Raw genomic sequence first — 24,814 nt, 5'->3', positions numbered from 1 at the left:
CACCTCAGTCCCCTTTTAACTGTTGACTGTCACCCCCCCAGGCCAGGAGATGAGAAGAGAGGTTGTTTTTGCTAATGTTTTGCAAATAGGCCATCCGTATACAGTAAGCAGTGCAGTAACTTCCTCCATGGGAAACCATGAGATATTTGGATTTCTCAAGCTGTGTCCCACTGGCAGTGCAGCATGTTTCTCTCTCCGTTCTGGTTCGCAGTTGTCACTAGCATTAGCTCCTCCCCATTCCCACTTCCTTGTAATCCAATCTGAAGAAAGATCATGGGATTTGAATGTTCCTTGCTTTTCTGCTGTTGCTATGAATGTTTGGGTTGTCTCTATGTTCTTCACAGAGTAAACTGTGTGCTGCGATCTTTGTTTTTTGGCTCTGCCTGTTCTAAAAAGCAGTTGACAGTTGTTAAAATCAGTTCTGGGCCAGCCATGATTCGATGCGATTAAACTGTGTTAAATATGTTCCAGAACTGTTTCTTGGCCTAGATAGCAAAATAGTTGAACCCTGGTTTTGAAATCCATTTTTGTATGATTTGGCCCTGTACACCTAGGTAAGCTGTCTACTTTTTTAGGTGTCAAATTGAACGCTGGATGTATGCACAACTGTACTCAGCACATGATCTTCTGCCTGTAGGTCCATAGCCCTCCCATTTCTGCTTGGGCTTTTTTTGTTATTCTTTGCTTATCTAAGGCTTACCTTGAGAATTATGTACCGGACTAACCGTACTAATGTGGTTTCACCACCCCATAAAGGCTGAATGTGTTGCAGTGATATGATTTTCCCAGGGGTCAGCCGAAGTGGCACAAACCCCACTTCACACTGGCTCAGGATATCCTCATACGCAGGCAGGCCCTTAGACTGAGGCTTTTGTGAGGGTTTGCTGTCTTAATTAAAAAAGAAGAAAGTAGCCTAAGTCTTGACAAAATTTCATGCTAACTTCTAGAAATATATATCAAAGTTGGGAAGAAAATAATAGTATGTTTCAGAGGCAGTGCCCTGCTAGGAATGTCAGGCTCCATATTTCTTATAGGTTAGTTGCTGTATAGGCAAACTCTGAACTCTTACCTGTGTTTTTGGTTTAATTTGCCTGCTTTCTTTTCCACAAAAAAAGCCCAAAAACCAAAACCCTTTAGCCCATGCTTTGAAGTGTTTAAAACTAGGTTGGTCTCTGGCTGGAGGTGTATGTTAGAACCTCCTGTAAATTCTTGCTGGGACCTGCCCATTTTGCAGCAAGAATGCAGGCAAACCCATCTGAATGCTGATCGTCTGTCCTTTGTGGAGAGTGGAAGATTTGTTTTTTCTTCAGTTGACGCAGTACATGGGCAAATGAGTCCTAGGGCACCTCCGCTCCAAAAGTCATGCCAGGTACCCAGAGGCATACAAGTGTGAGTGCATATGGACTAAAGCAGGGGAGGGCTTTGTGAGGATGCTCACAGCTAAGTTTTGTTGTCTTGCATAACAATCATTTGAGTTATTTCCTTCTCCCAGAGTCAGAAGATGTTGCCATAAACCGCTAGCTCAGAAGCTCACCAGAGCGCTAGCAGCTTGGTCACTTTGTGGAAGGCCCACGCAGCACTACCGAACTGACCAGGGTCTTGAAAATTTCAGTCTGTTGCTGATTAGGAAGAACAGAGCTCAGGGTCCTAAGCGCTAAAATAATCTGTACTTAAGAAGATGTCACTGTGTAAATCGGTGCCTGAGGATTCACCTATTAGTAGAGACAAGAAGCTTAATTTCAGTAGGTTTTACCAAAAAAAAAAAAAAAAGGTATGTCATTGAAGAAGCAAGTTATCCTCACCATTAGTTTTCTTTTCATTGCAATGCTAATGTTTTAAATTTGGGGGAAAAAAAAAAAAGCAGAAGACTCGTTCTTGGTTTGACAACAAGACGAGGAGTGTCTTGGATACTAGATATTATATATCTATTTATGTTTAAATAGAAATAGGTAGCATTAAGTATTAATATGAGAAATGAAATATTAATATACAAATAGAAATTTAAGTAAGCTATAAGACTGAAAGATTATCTTAAATATGTGATGTTCTTATACTTTTCTCTGAGGTGGTAGGATGCTAATAGTAATTCCAAGTTCTTAATTTCATCCATAAATCTCAAGGTATTTTGAACAGATGATCAATGTATATTTATTTTTCACATTTATAAGATGTACTTCAGACTGTAGTATAGGTGGAAAAGTGAGTGATTCGTCTAGCATTGCTGATTAACCAGTGACAGAGGTAGAAGAATTTGTCTCCCTGGTCCCCAGTTAGTGCCTGACCAACAGGACTCCACTGCCTTCTCGGTTGCAAGCTAGAAGCGCAAGTGTGCTGGATCGTGTGTGATACGTGCGGTCTGTTCTGTGGGGTGTAGTGGGACAGCGTAGGCATCCGAAAGTCTGGCAGCAGCGCTGTCCCAGATCTCTTCCTAGAATTCTGCCTGACCTAGTAACAATCCAGAGGAGAGGTTTGCTGTTTCGTCACATGAGCACTATGTAGATTTTTCTTACCATTATGGCAAATTAATGCTGTTGCTAAATGAGCTGTCTTAATCTTGAAATTTGTAATGTGATGTGTTGCCTGATTTGCCTTTCTTTTTTAATCTGAAAGGGGTCCTTAATACATTACAGTTTCACGTATTTATCACTTGAACTTGATGAATGACAAACTCAGTCTTCTCATTGCGTGAGTCAGTCACGCACAGGAATACCTGGGGGCCGCTTAGCTAAGTAAAAATATTCTTCTGCGCATATAATTGATAGAATTGGAGATTTTTGTGGAGATAGTTGGAGGAAGAGTGTATCCTTTTATCCTGTTTGTACAGTCCCTACTAGAGCTGAATGTCAAATCTTCTTAGAGTCCGGTTATTATGTGATACAAATGCACACTGATGTTTTCTGTAAAAAGCTGAAAGCACTCTCACCTGATGCACTGGAAAGAAGAGCTTCGAGCCCCCTATTCCGTAGGCACCGTTGCGCGAGACATTGCTCCGTACATCACAAGCAACTTTCCTCTGTTCTAGATTCCACTTCATTGTCTCTATGGAGAAGTTTACAATGTTGATTTTCATTTAAAGCATGTCTATGCAGTAAAATTGCTGGAGCTTATTTGGAAATAATCAAACGAAGGGTTATATTGCTTCAACCATGTTATTTTTAAACTAGAATAACCAAACAGAATAGAAACCTTGAAATTTGAGCCCTTGTATGGGAGGGCTCAGTATTTTGGGACCTAGGTTTTCTGAGTGTGGAGGGGTTTTTGTTTGCTTGTTTGTTTTTCTCTGTGCAATATTCTCACAGCCATGGAGTATGAAATTTAGCTAGTTTTCTCTAAGATCTGCTTTTGCTTTGGAAATAATACTACCCTTGTTGATTTGAACTAGTTCTTACTGTTAATTCTGTTTATCTTCATCCCGTGCATTGCAAAGTCTACCTGCCTATTTACATAGCTGTTGGGGAAACCAGGATGATTCGGACTAGTATGAGTGGGGAGGAGAGTATTGTTTGAGTTGTGATTCTGCTTGTTTTCTGGTTTGGAGGCTTCAAGCACCTGCTGATTTAGGGAGTTTTTATGTGTGATTTCATGCATGTGATTGCATTTTTAAGTACATGACACATATGGTCACACCACCAAAATACGTCCTGTAAGTATATAAACAGAAAGTTACAGTGATGTTCAATGTCCACCGGTCCTGACTAGTTTCCAGAGGTAACCCATCAGGACGCAGCACGCTTAATTGCTTCCGTAAGATTTAACAAATCTCAGAGTTAAAACTTCTGAGTAAAATTCCTTCTCTGAACGGAGTTATGCACCTTCTTTTGATGCTTTGTTAATGACAGCTGTTTGTCTAACTTTAATTACGAGCGCAGGAGATTCTGATACTTCCTGCATTCCAGTGCATCACCATTTTACTGTTTAAAGTCTCAAAGTCAGACTCTACAGGAAACTTCAGCTGCTTCACAGAAATCTGTAATTGCATTTTATCTGAAATCAACCGGTTGTTACGCCTGGATTTCTTAAGGGAGAAATGGATAGTAATAAGACTTCTGGAGAGGTGTGAGAGATCCTGCCCTATGGCATCTTTTAAAAATCTCCTTCTCTGGATGAAGTCTCAGAAAAATATCTGGTTAGTTGATGCTATCATTGGAGCACTGTCCCTAAGTTAATAGCAAACTACATTCATTTTGCTGTTTTGAGAAATTCTTAGAGTTCTGACTGAATTGAGCAGGCTGTGAAGACTGATTAGCTCGTGCAAAAAGTGGAGATGGCAATCTTACTAATTTCATATTTAATTACCAAAAAATCAAAGCAAAGAGTTTTTGAATGATTTGTAACCATTGTGCTGTGTAGCTATTAGTGAAACCATGTGACCATTATGTATTTATTATTTTGCACTTCAGTACTACTTCTGCTTTTTTTTTGCTTTGCTGGTTTGTTTGTTTGTTTTCCTGTTTGAATTAAGTCATAAAATGTTTGGGGCAAGGACAGTGGTTGTACAGTGTCTAGTTTGGTGTCTCAGTCTTCAGGATACGTTTTGGAGATTTCTTCTTTTAAGATATTGAAGGTACTTCGTACTTGAAACCTTTTATCTCTGAGCTTGCTGGTCATGTCAGTCTGCTGAGTTCAGATATTGCATGAAGGATAAACCTGCTTGTGGCATGGAGTAGTCAGTTCGCATGTTTTAGCATGGGCCTCTCCTGAGCTTTAATGCATACAGACAAGGTATGCAGTTCTCTTCAGTGCAAGAAACATGGTTTTTCCTTTTGCAGATACTACTTGCTACATGCATACGCATCTAGAAATTCTGCTGTCTCTGGGATGGCATATTTTACTTGCTCTACAGGAAAGATGCTTTTTAGAGTGCTTGCATCCTATGGAAGAAAAAAATTGAGAAGTCTTTAAGTAATAACAGTTTCAAATTTACAGTGACTTAAGCATGCTGTTCTTTGCTTTGTTTCGTTATGGTAAAAGCCACTTGCCTGTACAACTCAATAATGCAAATACTGATGCAGCGTTCCAGCTATCTTTATAGATGAACAATAGCTAAACACCTTTTAGCTTTATTCTGCTTAACCCTGAAAGCATCAGGACTGCAGCCTTCCCCCATCTTGGTTGGGCTGTTTCCAAGGGCCACAGGTCTGAAGGGAAAATTCTTTTATCTGTGAACATGGGGAGTTTTGAGTTGTCCAAATGCTAACAACCCCAAGCAGTCTGAAATTTTAAATTCTTATTTGACTGAAAGCTGCTTTTCTGTGGTGTTTGGTTTTAGGGTTTTTTAATAATCATGATGTCATAATTCTGCGAGTTCTCCCCTTTGGCATCTTCCAAGAAAACAAAACAGGGGAGACGAGACCTGAATTTCAAATGCAAAAAACAAGCAGATCTGATTCTTCCTTTCCTCCCTCCCCCGTTTTCTTTGAAAGGAGCTTTCAAGCTGACTTTATACAACAGGAATTAGTTTAATAGGAAAAAAAAGAGAAGCACAGTTATTTCTTTTCAGTTCTTACTATCAAGTTCTCAAACTTTTCTTCCTGCTTTGTGTGCTATGTGTAGTAAAGGATGTGATATGCATTATGTGCCAGATGCAAATATATGGGCACTTTATAAATACTTAAGTCCTCCATACTTCTGTGTGTTGTTTTTTTTTTTTTAATATAACCTCTCCCTATTTCACTGTTGTGGAGATACTTAAATAAGCACTACCTAATGATTTCTTGTCACAATTTTGTCGGTTTCTACCAGAGACCTATCCCGTACACTTCAGATGTTTATATTAATATCCTGGTAGTACTAACAGCAGCCTTCCACCAAGATTACTGTTGGGCACTGGCCAGGGTCAGGGGGGCAGCCAAAACCAACTACATGACTGATACAACCAGGCCGATTTTGTTCAAGCCTATGAAATTTAATATAAGAGTGTATCTGAGTTCTCTTGCTTGCTTTAAGGGAGCACTTTTGCAGTCTGGCAGCAACTGGCCTTCCTGAAGCTGTTCCTAGCTATACTAAGCAGTGTGTTTCACACAAATATAGACTGGTTTATTCTTTTACAGGCTAGAGTTTTAGATATTCCCTTACTCATAATGACTTTGCAAAATAATCTGCAGAGAGACATTTTGAGGTATTTGGAGGATATAAACCCTGAGTATTGGTGATTTGATTGATTGATGGGAGATTGGTGGTCTCTGAGAAGTGGTCCAGATGTAGTAAGAACTTTTGGGCAGCAAACAACACTACAGCTAATGTTCTTTGCCCTTTTGTGTTCAGGAACCTTAACTGGTTCTTGGTTGTTCTTTATAGCTTGCATACAAAAAGTAAATACTGTTTTCTGGCATGGCATGTTGAGTTCTCAGTAACTCCCTGTCCAGCTGGACTGCAGGGGTGACCTGCATGCCTTATGAGGGAGCAGTTTCTTGCTTTTTGCTGGTTGGTTGTTAGGGCAGGATCTGCCCAAGGTATCAGGAGGTTGTCCTACTTTTCCCTGCTCAAAATCCAAGATCCTGAGAACTTTGTAAAATGGACCCTTGACTTTCTCTTTGTTTATTAGCCAACAGGAGCAGTCAGCAAATAGATCTTCTTTTGATAAAGGAAATACTGCTTGAAATTTTGATTTTTTTTTTCCTCCTTATTTGTCTGTTTCTACTGACAAACAAAAGGCACAATCTGTTATTCCAAACTGCTGAAAAAGAATCATCAGATTGCCAGGTACGAAATTATGCTGCTTGTTCAGTTACCAGTAGGAAATGGTGTGTAAGATGTTTCAAAACCTACAGAGAAGAAAGTTCTTTGTATGTGTGAATTTAGTATTCACAAAAGGTGTCAGATTGACAGCCTCGGAGATTGTGGAGATTGGAATTTTATTTATCCCTAGGTACAGTGCAGACTGCAGTAGTGCAAAAATTTGTGATTTTATTCTGCTGTTATACCTTAATAGTGCCCTTCACAGGCAGCCTCCAGGGGCAAGGAGCTCGTTCTTTCTCTGTGCCTATTTGCATAGCTGGCCACTTTGATGAAACTGCCAAAAGGATGTGAGGCTGGGTTTTTTTGTGATGTGGGTGCTTGTCTCCTGAAATCTAAATAGATGTGAAAGGAATTTGATAACATCTACCTCTAAACAGCTACTGTAGCAGAGGCAACTTTCAGCCTCCATCTTCTTGCATTGTATTCAGACCTTGTCTCCAGCTGAAAGATTCTAGATACAATTCTGTGATTCAGTTATCCATTCTCCCACAGAGGTTTAACACTGTCTTGTGATACATGTAAATCGTATTGAGATACAAGATTATAAAGCCAGGTAAATAGTGCTGCTCCTTATTTTAATAAGCTGTGCACTGGGTGAAACTTGAAAAAGATCGGCATTATTAATTGAGTGGTTGGCGTAAGAGACAGGATGTTGGACCTTTCTGTTCTTTCTGCGAACTTGTGTGATCTCGGACAGGTCACCTCTGATTCGTGTCGTTTGCATGTTTGTAAGGTAAGAATATTCACTGCAACTCTACTAAGTGCTCTGCAAAAGTAAGATCCTCTTTAAGTGTCTGTAATGAAAGTCTAGGTCAGATGTGCAGTTACCAGTTTTGACAATTGAATAACATCCTCTTGTGAGAAGGAAAAATAGGAGAGGGAGCAGTCATTTGTCACCAGAGGTCTGGTCTTTTTATACTTTTCCAGACCCAGCACAAGATCTGAGAAATACCAAGGAATCTGTGAATGGAAACGTTGCAGGTGCAGTCTTTTCCACCGTGCTGTTTTGATACTGTTGGTTCAGGTTAGTCAAGCAAAGGTGTCTTCCTCACTCTGCAGAATGAGAAACAATAGACCTAGAGCTGTGATCTGCTTTTTTCATTCTGCATTGACAGTATGTGTGAATACCACAGATTGATAGCTTTCAGCTTTAGAATGAATGATCTTTATTTCAGAGATGTTATTTTATTTTACTTTTCACCAGCAATTAAGTACCACGAACCCCAGTGCAAACCACGGCCTCCATCCAAAAAGAAAGAGTTCTTCGTAAAAGCTCCTACTGTTCACCATGATGATGTTTCACATGTAGTTTCTTAGAGTTAGTATGAAATAGTGGTGGCATGATAAAATCTGAACATACAGATAGCCAGCATTAAACAGGTTGGATTTTAGATAAGTGCTGCTGTTGTTATATACTCTTTTGCTTTTAAAATTCCGTTAGTTTTCTTAAAATGTAAGTGAAAAATGGTGCAGATTTTGTACTACAGAATTTAGGACTGATTTACTGCAGCCATAGCTGTGTATAAAAGAGATGCTTAAATACTGTGAGAAAGAGGACCATTTTAAAGTACGAAGACAAATGAGGTAACAGTATTGAACTCCAATGCAACCAACCTCTCTTATTTTGCCTAAAAGTATTTGTTATGCCCTCCAGGGAAATAGGACAGTTTCTGGGAGGTGTCATGTAAGAAAAGCATAGTGTTTTGTGTGTATTGTCCATTTGCTGAAACAAAAGTGGAGAATACAAAGCCCTGTTTCTGGAAAAAAACAAAACAAAGCAGCAGGTTATTTCTTGTTGAAAATTTCCAACCTTCTTCCCTAGCAAGGTCTGTGCCACTGTTCTCTTGGGACTGTTCTCATGGCTGTCTCTGTCCCCTGCTGCTTTACTTCTTCCGTATTTTAATAGAACCAGACCCCTATGTTGCATATTTGCAGACAATCTTAAGGAGGCCCTTTACACCACACAGCTTAATCCTGCTCAAGCTGTGCGATGTGGTCATAGCCCTGGGTAGTAGCTTTTATCATCTTCAGCTACCATATTTCATTAGATGGCATGATTGTGCTGTGAGTAGCACAATTCAGCTTCGACCAAACCAGTGATCGCCTTTAGATCAAAGACTCTTCACAACAGCCACTACTGCCATCCAGCACAGCACTGGCTTAGACAAAGGCCTTCTAGCTCAGTCCCTGACAGTAGTCAGCAGTGGATGCTTAAGGAGGAGTATAAGATTATTTTAATTGGCTTTTCTTTGCAATGCTATTCATTTACTGCATCTCTCAAAGATCAGGTCAGTGTCAGAGAAGTGACCTGTTATTTGCACTTTCTGGCCGGTTCCTCGTCTCGCCTCATGCAGATACTGAGGCCAGAGTACCTGGACAGGCAGGACGTTTTCAGAAAGCCTGAGTGAGAGCAGGTTGCACCATATCTCAGTTAACCTCTTCAAAAGGCACAGAGAATAGGTCCATCCGTGAACTGAAGCAGTCAAATTATTCTTCACCTCAGTTAAAGGATAGGAGTGGAGATGGTTGCTGATTTTACTTATTTACTCATTCATTTCCTTTTGTGAATGCATCCTGAGAGCAGCTGGATTAAGAAGCTTTGTGTGTGAGCACACAAAGAACATGTGCAATATAAAATTGTTGGATCTGTGCTATTGGAATAGACCAATTTCTGATTACAGTTTTCTGTCAGATTTAGGACGGGTGAGTTCCTACTTTAGCTGAAATTGCCTTTTCAGCCTTAAAATATTTCAAAGTTTACTAGGTACATTCAAGCAACTTAAGTGCTTTTCTCCTCTGTTCAATCCCAGATGAAAGCGCAGTATATCTTGCTTAGGGAGCTGAAGAATCAGTGTATAAGAGAACAATTTTTTGAAAATACTCTCAGTATGAGTCAACCTACATAGAATGGACCTTGGGCATTAACCTGCTTTGTGGGCCTTGTTTTTGAACTATATTTCTAAGTATTTCCTTCAAGTGCAGATGTTGACCTACCTTTCATTCCTTATTTTCAGGATGTTTAGTAATACTGCTAAAACAAGAAAAAAGCCAGCTAATTTTTTTTAAAGCAGGTTTTCAGAGAAAAGATCTACTTATTTGCCTTTTGTGTGTGTGCAGTGATATATTGACTTAACCTGTCTTTCTAGCAGAGAGGCAGTTAAGCAACAAGACGCAAAAGTCCCTGATTTGATTAGTATTTGAGTGAAACATCTTTGAGGAGAGATCTGATGTCTTTGCTGGATATATTCCGTTGAAAGTAGTTCCACTCTCCAGTTTTACAGTGCTTGCAGGTGTTGATATTAAAACCTGTAGCACTTGAGCACTCCACGGATGTATCTAACTCCTACTTTTTTTTCCCAGCATCTCCTGGAATAGAGGCTTATTCCTTACTGTGGTCCATAGGATGCTCTTCTGGTATAATACTCGATGGTAGTAACAGTGTAAACCAACACCGTGCGTTGCCTCGGCATTTTGCAGCTCCTGGGGCTGACCAGACACGTAACCTCACAGCTACAGGAGGTCGGAAGGACTTTCCCTGCTGCAGCGGTTGCTTTGGTTTCCGGTCCCTAGACGTTAGGGAATCTCTGTCCTGTTTCACGAGTCGTTCCTGGAGAGCACCCAGGCAGTGTGGAGGAGGAAAATGCCTGGTGTGAATGCAGGAGGTGTACGAGTCAGATGAGAGAGGAGCGATAAGAATAGGTCAGGACAGAAGCGTAGTGAGATTGGGACTGCAGAGGGATTAGAGAGAAAGGAGCTATGACTGACAGAGAAATGGGGATTTGTGGAAGAGGTGACCTGGGAGCCCTGGAAATGGGGAGGAAGGCAATAAGGTAAGATGGGTTGGCAAGGGAGCTGGTAGTCTTAATTCTGACACTTCCTAATTTTGGAGTACTTGACTTTGTAACCTTAATTTTGTTTTAATATACTAGGTACAAAAATTGCATTGTATGTTCTGAGGAATTTGGTTACTATGGTAATGGGTGTATAAGTACATGAGAGATAAGATTTCAGTAAACGGACCAGCTGTAATTTAACGCAAAAACCTATGATTGCCATGATTTTGGAGAAGCAGGTCATTACAAACTTCTCCTTCGATCTCCTGTTTTACTGCCAGAATGTCCGTTCCTATGTGAAAGTGATGTCAGAACCACTACAAGAAGCCTTCTGGTTTTATGGGATTTTAGCAGACGTGCCCAAAATGTCTGGGTGAACAGACCACAGACCTCCCTGCTGTGCCAGGAGAGGGAGGTCTCTGTGGTCCCACCCTGGCCTCTGGGAGTGCCAGGGCCGCTGCACTTGCGCTGACCCGCCGGACCACGTGTGCATGGCCGGGGAGCGACGGTGGCTGGGGCAGGCTGCTGCCTCCTGCTCCGGCTCCCTCGGTCCCCCTTGCTCGGTGGCCAGGGCCACGTGAGCTGTGGGCGGGTGGCTTGTTCCCAGGATCACACAACCAGCCCTGCGCCCAAGGAGGGACTGCGGGGTTGGGTTTGCCGTGGGCTGTGCGCCTCCAGGCATATTGTCTCTGTCTCTCTTCCCTTCCCTTCCCAGCTCCCTACTGTTGGTGCCCTGTAGACTGATTTTGGGAAGTGCAGCTGATGTCTAGTTTTTAAAAGTCTGTGCCAAAAGCAATCACTTTTGTTAGGGCGGCTTGGTGAGAGGGTGCTCTTGCTCAGCCGTGGCGTTTCCGGAAGGCGATGGGGAGTAAGAGCATCCGGTGCAGCGTCAGGCAGAAATGTAGGACAACCATCAACATGGAGTGGAAAGGATGGTTCTTGTGCACTTCCCGTCCTGTCCCACCCCTTCCCTTCCCCTCTGTAGCAAGGATACATTTTGTATGGCCGCCCACAGCTTCCAGTTTAAGAACTGCTCATACAGCATTTCTCCAGCTTGGGGACAGAAGGGTTGCGAGGGGTGATTATCCGTGCTGAAAGAGTCCTGGCAGAGAGGACAAGGTTGCTGGAGAGCCGTTTGGAGCATAACGGCGGCTGGGATGGAGTAGCGCTGTGAATGTCATTCATCTTATAGGGGCGAACATCAGTAAAGCATAGGACACAGCACCGTGCTGGAGGTTGTTGAAGCTGAATATCGGGGAATGGTCTAGGAACTGGCTAAGGGAAAGTGAATTGGTTGTCTTGAAGGAGGGAGAATGGGCTAAAGGGAAGTTGCTGACAGTTTTCAGGGACCAGTCGTGAGACAAATTTTACAGGATGTTTTGGTCTTGATGTACACCTGGAAGGACCACACTAATAAAATCTGCAGGGGGGCAAAGCTGGGAGGCATTGTCCATCAGGAGAAGGACCAGAAGCTCACTCAGATGGACTGAGCGAGCTGGAGGATTTGGAATAATAGAAACGTGATAAATGTGACAGTACAGAGTGCAAGGTCATGCACTTAATGAGCAGTTAACAAATATGTTGTGTAAAAGTGGGGATAATCAGTTAGAAATAGGAGAATGAGAAAGACGAGTATACTTATTGATGACATGATGATTATGAGCCTTTAATGCTGTCTGGCCAGGAAATAAGCAGATGTGAAGAATACTGGTCAGTGGTATTTTAAAAACAAAGCCTTAGTTTGGGATGGATGCCTGAAAGGGCTATGAGGATGGTCTAGGAAATGCATCATCTCCCCCATCTCATAAAGGGAGGCAGAATTGGCCTGCTTTGTTCAGCTAGCAAATGAAGGCTAAGGGGAGATAGACTGTATGTCTGTACTTGTGCTTATCCCTCGGTACTGACAGGAAGAGAGAACTGTTTACACTTAAAAGACAGTATGGGCAAAAGAGTAAGTCAGTGTAAACTGACAACTAATTAATACAAACTGTCAATCACAAAGTGTCTTTTTGCTCATCGTAGGAGTGGGGTTCGGAGCAACCTCGTAGGCAGAATAGGAGCTTTAAAAAGCTCTCACGAGTTGATCATTAGTTGATAACTGAATTCTATCATATAGTTGCTTAAAATAGTGGGTAGGGGACTCTAATAAGACCTCCAGTCCTGTGATCTTAACTCTCCAGTTGGGGCATGTTCTGCATCTGGACCACTGGTACCTGAGTTGTTTTGTATATTAGTTGAAATAAGCATCTTCCCTTGTGAAACCAAATAAAACTTGTCAAATAAAAAGCGTATGATTGTTATCTTAATATATGCTGAAAACTACTACTTGTTGTAAGTAGAGGGGATAAAGAGAAGTAATCTAGCCCTTGCAGACCTCACTAGAGAAGCATTTCTTCCAGTAGGTAAAATGTAGAAGAAAGATGGTGTTTTTCTTTGATTATTTTTTGACTCATTCTCTTGCCATGTGCTGTTTAAAAAGTTGTCCTGCTCAGTCATGTGAGGACAGGAGGGGTAAATACAAGCTGAGCCAAATGCCATTACTTTGGGGAATTCCAGCGGGAAATGAAGTGTTCCCGGGCTCTGGAGATGTCTGAAATAATAGCTCGGTAAAGGTACTGGGTTTATGGGTACAGATAATCTGATAGATTAAAATCGTCTATAACTGCTTAAACTCTTTACTTCTGATGTTGAAATACATTCTACCTTTCTTGAATCTACCTTAAGTTGCAAACTAAGGTAAGCAGCTACATACCCTTGCAGAATTCCTCCTAATGCCCTCTTTCAGCATACTCCATTTGATTGGTCACTCCTTCCTGAAGAACAGTATAGCCTTTCGCTGGTAATCTGATTTTAAACAGCTTATCAGCATTTTCCCAATAATGAAGGTACATCACATATGTGCACATTGCTAGAACCTGGTGAGATGCTTTGTCACTATTTCTGTGCAGCCGCCTTTCAGTAAACTTTGTTTTCTGCACCTGGTGGTGGTCGTAGTAGTATATTTTATAAACTTAGTAGCATATTTTATAAACTTAGAAATTGACCTTTTTATAACCTTTTTTTTTTTTTAATGAAATGATGTTTGTTTCATCCTAGGAAGGAATAACAATATAGAAATTGCTATCCTGCATCTAATGCATTGTCTGTGTAGTCCTCTCTTGTGTTTCTGGCGGTGGTAACAATTATATGCTTCAGAAGAGGTGTCAAGAGCATTCAGAAATACCTTGCCTGACTTGTCTGTGGATGTTCTTATTCATGTAAATGTCTAGTTTAAAAAAGCAGTGTTTGTATCCCTCGGCCTCAGTACCTTGCAGTAATTTCGGTAGGTTAATTTTGCTCTTTGTAGCTATTAAAATGTGCTGCTCTCGCATTTTATAGCATGTCCCCTTGTTCTTGAAATCTGAGCAATTTACATGGCTTTCTTACAATTTTTAACTTCTACACCTTTTTTCTTCAATGTCTTCTCAGACATTTATGACTTCCTATTTCTGAAGCCTTTTTTGTGCTGTACTTTTGTTTTGTTGCTGGTAGATGTGAGCGGAGAACAATATCCAGAAGCAGACATGCCAGCGATTTCCTTAACGTTTTGTCAGAAATTCTATATTATTTTCCTAATTAATTCTTCTTGTTGCTCTAAAAAATGTCTGACATTGTCTTCACATCGTAGCACAACTGTTTTCATTGAGCAGTCTGCAAAAGACCCGTCTTGAGTTGTGTTTAGTTTAAGATTGGATGTGTGCTTGTTCATTCTTTAACTTCTTAAACTTTCATCTCCTGTTTTGTTGCTCATTCACATTGTTTTTAAAGGTTCTTATGCAATTTTTGTTACTATCAGCTACCCTAAATGAAATTTGTCATGTTCTTTTTTTCCCCATTCTAGATCCTACATGCAAATGTTATGTGTGTACAGGATCTGTATGGTGTCTGTGGTCATTCTGTGCTTGCAAGGGCTCTTTCCCTTGCTTGAAATGTTTAATTATGTATTTATAGACCTCTTGTTTTTTTTCCAGATTGTATCACTATTTCAGCTCTCAGTTCAGAGGTAATGGTTTTTGTTCTTCACCCATAACTAATTAGTACTCATAATAATTTCATATGCGCAGTTCTTTTTGAAAATTCTCTTCAGTATTTCAGTTTTTTTAATGACTTATAGTCTAGTGCATAAATATTTGGTTTGTTAGTTCTTAGTGCTTCACGGTCATTGAATGATGTATTTCCCCTAATTATTAGTTCAATTAATTCTTCTGTTTGGCTGTGTCCATAGCTGTATAATTCTCTGGCGCAGTAGCTATTGTAAGGAGGAGATAGTGGTTCTGTGACAAAAATAAACTTCATTCTTGAGTTATTTTAAACTTTTAGGATAGCTACTTACTCATCTTGTTGGCACAATAATGTTTAATTTACAAATTTATTGAAGGACTGGCTTTCTTGACATATGGTCTGTGACAATACCATAACTTCTACCTAGTCTTCTCACAGAGTAAAGTTATCTTTGTGCAAATAATTGAGCTCCTTTCCTGTATCCTCACTGTCCTCTGTGGCTTGCCTTCTCTCGCCCTGGCAGCTGACCAGGCTGGGTGACTGCCTGAGGCTTCCCGCTTAGACAGTTTGTTTGTTTTAACATTATGGCCATACAGTCTTCCAGTTTTCTCTTGGCTTTTTCAGTTTGTTTTATCTTTTTTTCTACCTTAGATCCTTCCTGCAGGCGTCAATTTTGCCAGGTTTACTTCTTCAGAAAAATACCCACTCAGATAAGACTCTGAGCTGTGAACTATCCATTTTATTAGGCAGCAGACCTTTGGCTGGAATTTACATGCTTCCTATTGTTCTTCTACACTGTGGTGGATCAGCTTGCTCACACAATTTAAATATTTTCATTTTCTTACTGGTCAGAAAGGCTTCCTGTTGGTCCTCCTTTCTAAAAGCAAGTTTGATACTGTTGTTTTTTAATTACTACTTTTCTCAAGGTTAACGTGGGCTCTGTAGCGTGCTTCTGAGTTGTACGTTGTTTATGCTGAATCAGGAATAGCTAACTTGCTGAAGTTTACCATATTCGTTGTTCTGGGGCAAAACTGGTTGGGGGGAATCAAGAAGAGGTTTCTCTGAACTCTGGTCCCCTTGTGACATCTGACTAGTTTTGCCTGGACAGTTGGAGCTGCCCGTTACTTTTGCCTCTAGCCGTGTTCGGCTCCCCTCGGCGGGTTGCTTGCTAACCTTTTCCTGAGCCGTACGCTGCCAGCAGAGCACCTCCTGCGCGGGAATTTTTATAGCTTAATGCTCAAAACCTCTTCAGTCATTAAAGTTTAAGACAAGAGATGTGGCAGCAGTGGGTTGTCTGTAGATGATTCAGACACAGAATATGTATTAATGTGATGCTTTTATTTAGTGGAGGAAAATAGTTGGCAACTACTGTGAATTTAATGAATTGCAAAAGAAGGGGGGCAGATTTAATTTTTTTCCGGTTGCCTTCCTCAAAGCTTTGCTAGCCTAAGGAATTACTAAATTTAGAGCTGACCTTCATAACAAATATACCAGAACTATTGCAAGCAAAGAGATTCAGGAGACGTTAGTGTTAGATATGTCAGAGTATGGTTAGCGTGTCTTGAACTTCCATGGCATTGGTCTATGAGCACTGGCTGTTCTTCAGCTGTTCAGTAGGTCTACATCTAACTCTTGATCATATAGGATGCCTTGTTTTAGATGGGAGAAATTTCATAAAATACCGGATGCTTCTTGGCATTAATGTTTCTTTCTTCAACCGCATCAGCAATCTGTGTTTTATTTGTGTTATTTAAGTGATAAGATCAGTGGTAAGCTTTGTTTCTCAGGTGAGTGTAGTTGCAAATAGTTGCCAGTTAACAAAACCATAGTATTTTCAAGAGTACTGCTAATGTTAGATGTATTTATGTTTGTTTATAACTGGCATATGTAAATGTTGTGAAAATGGATTTCATTGTGTTTAGAATATCTGTCTTGAATGCAGTAACAGGCTTATCTAGAGCTGTCTCTTCTACTACTTAAAAAATTTGAAAAGATTGTAGACATAATCAGAAATACAGAAAATGAAATGGAAAGTACAGGAAAATCATTGCTTGTTCCGACATTGTTAATGGCAATCACTGCTGGCTTTGCCGCTGGTGCAGGTCATCCTAACAAATAGATACGCCCAACCTAGAAGCACTGATCCTGAGCTTGTCAGCTGAGCCGTGGGAAGCATAGCTCTCTGACCCTGTGCTGGTGACATTCCTGGAAAGTGGGCATCCAAGCAGAACAGCTCAGCAGGAGCAGCAAGTGTGCTGGGGTAAGTAATTCAGGGAGTTGATGGACGTTTTAGTGGCAGAATTTTGAGAGGAAATCAAAGTAAGCCACGCAGTCTACAGCTGCATGTATGAGGGAAATGCAAGCAGTACTCTGAGATAAAAGTATCTTCCCGAGGCTATTCTGTGAAGAAGTATAATACAAGAAAAAATATAGGTGGTGAAGCAGACGAAGAAAAAATTATCTCCAAAGAGGTTTTTCCAGGAGGAAAACATTCCTCAGCACTCCCCCACCCCCCAAAAAAGAAGAAAAAAATAATAATTGCAAAAGGGATCTTCCTGAAGTGGTAGGCTGGCTCTTCGTCAGATGAAGAAAAATTTGCTGTGTTGGGGAAGAAAAGCCTGTTTGAACGTAGAAGCTCACACATACAAAAAGCTGCTAGAATTCACCACAGTATTCAGGTGCAGATTTAACTTATCCCTGCGATCTATTCCTTCTACAAATGCATAGATGAGAGAATGTGAAAGGTATAAAAGGGTCAGCATAGCTGTCCAGTGCAGCTGTATAGCTCTCACCTGCTTCAGCCTTTGGCAGTAGGAGCGATCCCTGACTTGGAGACAGGGCAGTCCCTCTATTGTCTGCCTCCTCCAGGAGGCTGGGAGGAAACAGAGGAGCATTTAGTGTATATATGCATGAGGCTGAAAAGCAAAACGTAGAAGAGAACACTGTTTAAGGGAGCTTTCCCTGGTCTACAGCTCCCTTCTATAGTCCAGTTTTCTCAGCCCTTTCCAAGTGTCTTTGTTTTGCTTCTGGTTGGCAGTATTTCAGTATGGTTCCTTTTTTTAATTCAGCTTTGTGACAGCACTTTGGATTTTTTTCTGAATATTAAATGTTTTCCTAACAGTCTCTGGTAGAATGCCATTCATTTGCATCTCTGTCTTCTTTAGTGACAGATAGTCCTAGTGGATCCAGTGTAGAGAACAAGTGAACCAAAAAAGAATCGTTTTCAGATAATGAAGAAAAAGGCAGGTTCGTGACTTTGCTAGCATTTTTTTCATCTCGGCTGCAGCTCACTACTAAGTGGTAAAAGTAAGTTACCAGAATCCCGAGGGAGATGTTCCTGCATCCCTCCTGCCCCTTCTACAGAGCCCAGGAGGAGCTGAATGCCACTTGCTGCACCTCCAGATTTTTTTTTGTCTCATTTCCTGGATTTTTTTCTTAGTTGTCACTTAGTAAGACTTTCAAATTGCAGAACTAGAAGGAGAAAAAAGTAATGTTGTTAGTTTGGTGGGAGAGGCTTACCCAAGTACGTAAGTGGTCTGTGGTTTCACATGAATCAAGTGACTAAAATTGCTGTCCCTTTTGAGAGGCCTGAAGATGCTGGTAGACTTTCCGTTGTGATAGTCACCTAGAATACAAGTGTTTTGGTACCATCTGCCATGGTGTAATTGAGCATGGACGGGAAGCTGGTTTTTAGCTGTTTGAGGAAACAGCCTTTTTGTGCTGTGAGCAGAGTAACTTGTTTTCCATGTGTGCAATACGTGTTAAGACACTTGAGAGTTGCTCTGCTTTTATCAGAACAGGAAAAAGAATAGACTGGGTGGACTAGAGCCTATGTTAAGAGACATTTCAAGGAACAACCACAGCACTTGGTAAGTTGGCAGGGCATTTTTTTGATTTGGGGAACAGTGAAAAACATGGTACGTAGTTCAGGTGAGCTCGCTGGAAGGAGAGATTGTGTGCAATGATCAAGAACGTAACTTTCTCAGGGATCCTGAAGAACCTGATGGGCATATGTCCCTGCGTTTGCTGAGATCTGCAGAAGGATAAGCAGGAGAAGGCAGTCCTGAATCTGTCAGTATTGCACTGGCTGCAGATCCCCTGAACTTCAGATCAGCCAGCAGAACTTGTGGTGTCAGTGCCTGGCCGAAAGGACCTACTGACACAGGTCCTACGTGCAGCCCCACCGCAGCAGGCTGGCTAGCGCCTGGCTTCTGATACGTGGCAAATAAGGTGACGGGATGTATAGCAGGTAATCTCTGTCTGCCCTTTCTATTTCCAGGCAAGATTACTCCACTCATAGTATTCATCTGACTAACATTTTAAAGGCTGATATACAGGGAGGAGATTTATGAAGATCACAGAATAAGTCACATATAGTAGCATCACTTCTAAAGTCACATGTATCAGCACTTGCTGGTGTGATGAGGGCATGATATGTTCATTTCCTCTGAGGCTGGAACTTCAGCAGCTTTTCTCAGATGTCTCATCTCTCACTTGCATCCCCACAAAATCGAAGGGTGGGTATTGCAACATCTCATTTCTGTCAGAGGAGAGTACATTTCAGAGTAAAATGAGGATTTTTTTCTCTCAGCTGCTATGTACACTATTCCTCACATTGTCTTCTCTTTCCATACGTTGTGGCATTGTTTTGCAGCGTTGTAGATAAGGTGTTTTACTACTAGTCATATAACAGCTAGTGCTCAGCCTCATGGTGGTGTAGTCTTGATAAAATGATGATAAGCCAGGGCTATGCAGTTGCATGTAGTGCTGGAAGTTGGCAGTTTGAATATATGCCAAGGACAACGTTTTCTCTATGTGATAGGTAACTTCTATTTTAAAAGTCCAGCTGAGGGTTTCTCTGCATGGCATATACTACACAGCTCAGACGTGCTGGTATAGCTGGTCTGTATTATAGTGTAAGAATAAAACTCTTAGTTAAGAATTTTTCATGAAAATACATGAAGTACTGACTTCTTCACATTTGTGTACAAGCAGCAACATGCATTCTGTAATTTAGCTTAATTTTTTGCCTTGTGTGCTTTTATTCAGAGTCTATCAAAAAAGAGTGGTTTGTCTGCTACTTCAAAAAATTATGCTTGCAGGTCAAGCCTTCAATTCTATACTGAAAATTAACAGAAATTTTAACAAGTTAGTTTGTATTTTAAGCATTCTTTCCATCCAACTCTAGCTTTAGGCATAATTGTAAGTAAAAGAAAAAAGATTTTAAAGGCAGTACTTCCAATAGTTCCAGTTTACCACATTTATGATAGTGGTGGAAATTTTCAGTGTCAGCTGGAAGCCATTCAGGAAAATTTTAATGGTGTGTTGAGAGGATAATTTAATCTCTGCTTCATGTACTCCCCAGAACTGACCCATATGCAAGTAAGAGAAAATCCCTTTTCCCCTCTTTTGACAGTTGCATGATGACACTCGTTGCCCATCTATTTGATGCTCTTGCATTATATCCTGCCAGAGGAAATTACTCTAAAATTTAGCAACTGCTTGCACTATATGCAGTGTAGATGCTTTACCAAAAAGAAAAAAAAATCCTAAATGCCAATTTCCAAATAAAGTTATGCTTTGGGTGTAGAGGGTTTCCTTTAACTTTGGGTAAGAAGTCATCTGAAGGAGCAGTGGTTTTCTGTGTTGGACATTCACTTTATAGTCTTTGCTGTTAGCAAATACAGCTCTAAAGATCTTGGGTGCTGTAGCTGGATACCTGAATTTATTTTTAAATGTGGCATGTATTTTACTGGGAAGAAATATATAGTGTACCTACCTTTGATACTAAAGATGAGTTTTTAGAGATTTTGCTGTACTAAGGGTATCATATGACAGAAGACTATAATATAACACAATGTTTACACTTCAAATTGTGAATTATTTTTGTTCTTAATTCAGTAGTGGAGGACAGCAGTCCTGTTGTTCTCGTTAGACGTCATAGGAACCCAGCTTTGAGGCGTCCGCGTAGTGTGCTGCTCGATACCCTGGGAAATGGGCGACGCAGGATGATGGGCTGTTTTACAGTGCATGAGTCTGCTTCCATTTTGCGCTTGTGCGGTATTTGTTTAACTTTGGTTTATAATATTCCTATTTATAGAGGCTAAATGACATTGAATATGTTGATTCTTTGAAACTTGATTTGTATGGGGAAGGTGTGGTGCTTTTTAATGGTAATAATCTACAAGCAAGCCTGTATGCAAATTGTCACATTTTGGTTTTTTCAGCCATGTGAACTACCTTAAGGAATTACCAGTCCTTTGATTTTCTGACATTTAGTGCAGTCTAATACGTTCTGGTTGTCACCATTCTCACAGATCTATGTCTGAATATGGATCTGAAAAATAATGCTATGGACAGATGTAAGTCTTAATGAATAGGTTCACTTTTCTTTTGCAGAGAAGACCAAGTACATTCACTTCCTAGTATAACTGCTTTCATGTAACAAGCAGCTATCTATGACACATAGCTTATTACATGCAAACAGTTATCTATGACACTAGCAGCAGTCAGGTGCTTTTTTGTAGCATGGACAGAGGTTGACTATCATTTTTTGTTTTTAACAGCCTTGCTAAACACATGCTCACTTTTGGTTGCATTTTTTTCTAAGGTCTGTGTAGCATATGGTTTAAATCTCTCCTTAAACTATGGCACTGGCTACTTGGAGCTTTGCGTGAACTACCCTGTGGGATCCCAGGGGATCTTAGTCACAGGGGTGGATCTGACTTGAGCAAGAGACGACATGATGGGCAGGGAGGCAGAAAACCCAGAAGACCCCCTTCCTCATCCTCTGGCTCCAGGGTGTCATTCGTCCAAGGGGTGTGTATGTGTAGATTTAATATAGCTGTAATTGTAGGGAATGTAAAGTCTTATTTACAAATAGACTTTTGTGGATATGTGCATCCAGTTCCTGCTAATTGATAGTTCTTCAGATGAAAATAATTTGATAAAACATTTTGGCCTGTAGTCAGTGCCAGTTACACAAGTAGTGGTATCCACTAACTAAGTGCAGTTTGGCCTGCTGTACAGAAATAGAGCTGGTTGGGTCTTGTACCTTGGCCATTCCCTCGCTGATTCCGCGCATAATCAACAGGGTGTTGTAGGAACCTGAAGAAGATTCAAAATCAATCTAAATACCAGTTTATATATTGTACTCTTCTTTCTTTGACTGACAACTGTGGGAAAAAAATTGGAATTTATTTTTGTCTAATCTTAGCAGCCTGCAAGGTAGGCTTCTAGCCTTAGCTAATGTGTAGGCTGCTCTTCAGCCGGTGGAGAGAGACAGGCGTGCTCAGAGGACACCGTGTCCTGTCTGAAGGGCCTGTCTCTTCGTTGGGCACGGTGAGAATCTGGCCACCCGATCTAAGTCCTCTAAAATGAGGTGATCAGTCCCATCCGTTGGAAACAATTATGTTTAGCTGCACTCTTTTAAAACTTTAGGAAAGAGGCCGCACTAGGGCAAGAATGTGAAATGTCAAAGTGCAGGTTGACTGTGATTTAGAAAGTTAGCTGCCTGCTGTATAAGTATGTGACTTAATTTTCAGTGCAGTTTAGTTGCAGCTTTTTTTTTTTTTAATCTTAAGGCTCATCTGTATTTTTAATGCATTTAAAATAATGTGGTAACCACTTTGCATGCCACTTCTCCTAGCTTCACTTCCATTTTCCCAAAGTATTCAGGTGTCCTTATTGCAAGAGAGGAGACAGAGCATCTCAGCTGCTGGAGCTGTTGGGCTTTGGCAGGCAGTGTGTTGTCTGGATTAGAAGGAAGACTGAGGGGAATTTAGTATTGTAGCATCCTTTAAAAAAATGGGAGCGCTTTGTTAAGTAAGACTCTGTGAAGCTTTCTTATGGATGGAATTTACATTAATGCATTTCATTGTTCCCCCTAAACAGATGGAGTGATAAGCATAGCGTCACGTGCACATTCGTAACTATTCCATTAAATGGAGTTTTTAATGTGCAATGTTTTTATTTTCATACATTTGAAAGTAACAATTATTTCCAAGAATCAAGATAATTAAATTTCCCTGGATGTTCTCAGGATTAAAGTGAAAAACATGTATTTTAAGGTGCATCGCAGTAGATGGGGAGCTCTGGTCTTGCCAATTCTCTAATTTGCCATTTGGAGTAAGGCAGAGCAGTAGCCAGCCCTGCACCACTTCTGCGTAGATTGCCAATTAGCCCGGTAAGAGTTTCAGCAGCGGTGAAAAGCATTGCCTGTTGATGACATTTCCGAGGCGCGCTGAGACGTCGTGCCAAGAGCCAGGCTGGTGGCCGCTTGGGCGCGAGGGGCGAGCGGGGCGGGGGCAGCCGTAATCCCGTTCAGCTGCGTGCGCGCGGGGGTTTTCTCGGCGCTCCCTTTCTCACACTCAGGCACACTCGCTCACTCGAGGGGACATGTGACTTTTGGCCACATTAGCAGGTTTATCCAAGCCTAGCCCCTCTGACTAACAGATGTAGGGAAAAGGGCATTGTGGGATTGCAGCAGTTGCTTTTGAACAACAATGTCCTTTTTGTAAGAATCCGATGCTTCTTAAAAGATGGAACATGACATCATTACCGTCGATCCAAGAAACATTCCTTCAATAACACTGAGTGTGCTCTGGTTATCAGCTCCCTTCCCCCAGCGCCGTTCGCCCGCTTCTCTGACTGATGCTTTTTGTCTATTGTTTAGCGCAGGGCTGTAAATGCGAAACAGTTGTCTTTCAGTGTTATGTGCTTGTTAGGGCTGGAATCAAGTGGAATATTGTTGGCTTTTTTGAAAGCCAGACAGAAATAACAAAAATACTTTTCTTCCAGTCTTCATAAATGTAGCATGCTGCAGGTATGGCCTGAACTGCAGCTAATTATTATCCTTCCCACACTGTATTTGTTACTGTGTTATGCAACACAAGGTGGAGATATCGCAGTCCTGTGCATCTCACTGTGCTTCGCTGGCAGTCAGGTTGTCGTGCCAGCGCTGCCTGCTTCGAAGGTTCCCGCGAGGCTGCCCGCATCGGTGTGCGGAGCGCGTGTGTGTGCTCACAAGCACGATGTAGCGCTTGTGAACAGCTGCGTGTTTTGTACACGGATGTTTTCTGTACTTGGTCCATCGCTGAGATTTGGATGTCGGTTTTTCCTTAGCCCCTGAGAGTGGGCTATCATGGAAACATGTTTTGGGTTACATTATAAATCTTTTTAAAACCTGACTGCTTGGAGGAAAGCTCTGAAAATGCTAGATTTCATTTCCCTTCTCTGCATTCTCTCTCCCACGCATGTCTTAATCAGAAAAGTTGGAGAATCCGGCAGACTTTACAGCTAGGTATGTCTTGGCTGTCTCTCACACAGTCGTGCTTTCCGTGTAGCGATGCTGGCAGTTACTCGAACTAACAGGGATCAGGCAATCTTTGGCACTTTCACGTGCTGCAACTGTCCGAAGAAGAGTACCGCAAAGCACAAACATTCAGGAGTATGTCTTTTTCCATCCTTGTAGGAATTACTCCACAGGGAGGGGAGAACAAGTGATTCATTGATGGTCTGGAGACTTGGAGAAAGGTGGAGTTTACAGAGACCAGAAAAGGAGAAAAAATGGACAGGGATAGGGCCTTTGGGTATATCTGTTAAACTCAGATTAAGTGTCTTTTTTCCCATTATGAAGTTGTAAAACTTTTCTTTTTTTAAAAAAAAACAGATTTAAAATATGAAATACAAATCATAAAAGTGCACGTCTTAACCAGACAGAAGGATTTTGCGAAAGAAGTGAGCTGTGTGATTAGCTGTTTGCCAGGGACACACTACTGTTTTTGTTGGTGACAATTTGCGGGGAATTGAGAGGAAACCCCACTTGTCAAGGCCCCTTCCTTTCAGAGGAAAAGAATGCGCATTTTACTTGTGATGGTTGCTTAGCTTCACCTGTTGTAAAGATACAGTAAGATTTTAGCACAACTTGAAGTCTACTTTTATTCCGAAGTGGATAGATTCCAAGACACACACTTTGAATAAAGGAAAGCAAATGCACAGTGTAAACAGAAAATTTCATACATTCCTAATGGCATCTGAAGTTGCAAGTTCCTCTGAAGAAGCGGCTTGCCAATAGGCTATTGCAGAGGGTTGTAGAATGTGCTATCACAATTAAAATGTATGTTTGCATCTGCTTAAACAGAGGAGAAAGACTTATGTGGTATGTGGAAGTTGGTAACTCCTGTCCTAGATACTATTCCTCT

At 41.1% G+C, this 24,814-nt stretch overlaps 1 protein-coding gene across 2 annotated transcripts in view; it reads left to right on the top strand.

Moving 5' to 3' along the window:
• The window catches only part of TAOK1 (TAO kinase 1), a 74,249-nt gene that overhangs the window by 5,825 nt on the left and 43,610 nt on the right, over positions 1–24,814 (top strand). The window lies entirely within an intron of this gene.

This window comes from Dromaius novaehollandiae, chromosome 19, assembly GCF_036370855.1.
Source record: "Dromaius novaehollandiae isolate bDroNov1 chromosome 19, bDroNov1.hap1, whole genome shotgun sequence".
Lineage (NCBI taxonomy): Eukaryota > Metazoa > Chordata > Aves > Casuariiformes > Dromaiidae > Dromaius > Dromaius novaehollandiae.
Note: the sequence above shows the minus strand (reverse complement) of the source record. Positions and strands in the feature narration are given on the sequence as shown.